Genomic DNA, 2,634 nt, shown 5'->3' on the forward strand with positions numbered 1-2,634 from the left:
ACTTGAAAATGTCTCTGTTTTGCCTTCATTTGCAAAAGACGCCTTCATGAATAGAGAGTTCCAGATTGGTAGTTATCTTATTTCATTACTTGTAAGATGTCATTTTGTTCGTTTCTGGCTTCTATTGTTTCTTTGAGAAATTCAATATCAATCTTATATTTTCTTCTTTGAAGAGGGTATGTCTTTTTTCCTTCTGGCTGCTTTTAAGATTTTTGCTTTGTCTTTGGTTTTAAGCAGTTTGACTATGATATGTGTAGAGAAACTCTGCTTAAGTTTTATAGGACTTGAATGTTTTGTTCAAAGTGTTTCACCAATTTTAGGAAGTTTGCAACCATTATCTCTGCAAGCATTGCTTCTCTATCCTCTCCTTTTGGAATTCCAGTCCCACATATGTCATATTTTTTTCATACTATGTTATACTTCTTTACCTTTATTTCTGTATTTTTTACCATTTTATCCTCTTGTGCTTTGGCCTGAAATTTTTTCTTCAGATGTTCACTAGTTTTCTGTTCAGATATGTTTAATCAACTCTTAAACCTATTAAGCTCTTTTTTAAACCTTTTTAAAAGATCTTATGTTTTATTTATTATTGTATTATTTATTTTAGCAGGGGCGAAGCAATTAGATTTATTTACTTATTATCAGAGGTTCTGGGGATTGAACCCAGGACCTCATGCATGCTAAGCACACACTCTACCACTTGAGCTATATCCTCCCCTCCATTAAGCTCTTAATTTATTGATTTCCATGAGTCTGCCAAAACCTCAGCTCACTTGCTTAGCTTCTTAGCCACATCTTTTCAGAATCAGCAATTTCTTAGAAGGGTAAGGCTCCACTAAATGCCCACCTCCCCTCCCTGAGCTTCCATCCTCTCTGGGATCTTGTCCCTGCAAATCTTCCTTGTTAGCTCCCTGATGAATTCAAAGAAGTGTTTTTAAATATGTCATCAAGTTTCTCTAGCTATTTTCAGTGGAAGTGTTTGTATGGAACAACCTACTCTACCATTGCTGGAAGTGGAATTTCTCTGTTATTTTGAGAGGCAGCCTAGTGTCTAAAAGGCTTTGAACTGTGTCTGGCACAATAGTATGTACTCAATGAGTTTGTGCTATTATTATACATGAAATTAGCTTATAGTTCCCTTTTTTGTATTATGCTTGATCTGCTTTAGTATCATTATTCTGAAAGCTTTGTAAAATGAGTTGGATGATATTCTATATTTCTCTATCTTCCAGAAATCTTTATATAACATAGATATTATCTATCCCTTGAAGATTTGATAGAACTCACCTTTAAAATTACTTACTATTATGATCAGGCCATTCCTGATGGCTGTTCTATTGTTCTCTGCACATCCCCTGTTTAATCAGGCCCTGCCTCACTCACATGACTATCCAATCCTCTTAATTATAGGGCTTAATCTGTAACTGCCTACATGATTGCCCCCTGTCCCTGCCGCTGGTTTCCCTGGTAACTGTTGAATCCACCTGACTTCAATTCCCCCTATAATTGGTAGCCTCCTCCCCAAGTAGCAAAGTTTGCAGCCATGTCCTTCCAGTTATCTGCCATCCACAGTGGGATGGCCCTATAGGACCCTTTGCTTTAGACGTTTAATATCCCCTATTTAATAAACCATTGATGTCCCTGTCACTGTCTCTGGGATCTTCTGGGCTCAAGAGCAAAGTCTTGAAGCTGAGAAACTATAAGGCTTGTAGGCCTGTGGAGTGTAGCCCAACACTTGGACCTATTATTATTTTTAGTAATAAACTTTTAGCTATGTTTCAATCTGTTCAATAGTTATTAGTTTTTCTTATGCAGAAATTATTCAGAAATTCTATCAGGAACTCAGTAATTATTTCTGTTTAGGTTTTATACTTCTTGAAAAAATTTAAAAATTCCTAGCAGAAATTGAATGTAATTTTTTTAAATAATAGCCAATGCTTTTATTTTTTGGTGGGGGAGGTAGTTAGGTCTATTTATTTATTTACCCTTAGAAGAGATACTGGGGATTGAACCCAGGACTGACCTCATGCATGTCAAGCATGCACTCTACCACTTAAGCTATACCTCCCCCCTGAATATAATATTATTTAATAAAGCTTCTTCTGGGTCTGTAGCTATGCCTCATTTATCACTTCCAACATCATTTGTGTTTTTCATGCTTTTTAAACCACACCTGATCAATTTTATTTTATTCAATTTTTAAGAAAACAGCTTTTGGTTTTATGGTTCAAGTCTACTATTGTTGTGTTAAGCAACATGTGTGGCTTTGGGGCTGAGGTGGTTTAAAGCTCCCTGTCCCTTGCCTTGGTGACATGGGATTCCACCTGTTCTAGATGGAATGAGACAGATGAGTGGCACCCAAGCCACATCAGACTCTGTGTGAGAAGTAAGCCTTAACTTTGACCAGTTACTGAGATATCAAGGTATATTTGTAACTGCACCACAATCAAGCCAATTCTGACTACAGAAATTAAAATTTTTGATATTCTAAAACATGGTCAAATTTTTTTAAATTCCATGGTACTTAAAGTGATTTTATATTATTTGCCTCTTCTTGTGTAATCCTTTATTTTGTAGTTGTTTTAAATTTATTTCATTTTAAAAATCTTCCCAGAGTATTAAAGGCTTCGGGGT

At 35.8% G+C, this 2,634-nt stretch overlaps 1 non-coding gene across 1 annotated transcript; it reads right to left on the bottom strand.

Annotated features, from left to right (window-relative positions):
- Positions 1–1,991: 1,991 nt before the first annotated feature.
- On the bottom strand, positions 1,992–2,068 carry TRNAV-GAC (transfer RNA valine (anticodon GAC)). Its single transcript has one exon. It is a non-coding gene; the product is annotated as a tRNA-Val (tRNA).
- Between the last annotated feature and the right edge of the window lie 566 nt (positions 2,069–2,634).

Source organism: Camelus bactrianus, chromosome X (genome assembly GCF_048773025.1).
Source record: "Camelus bactrianus isolate YW-2024 breed Bactrian camel chromosome X, ASM4877302v1, whole genome shotgun sequence".
Classification (NCBI taxonomy): Eukaryota; Metazoa; Chordata; class Mammalia; order Artiodactyla; family Camelidae; genus Camelus; species Camelus bactrianus.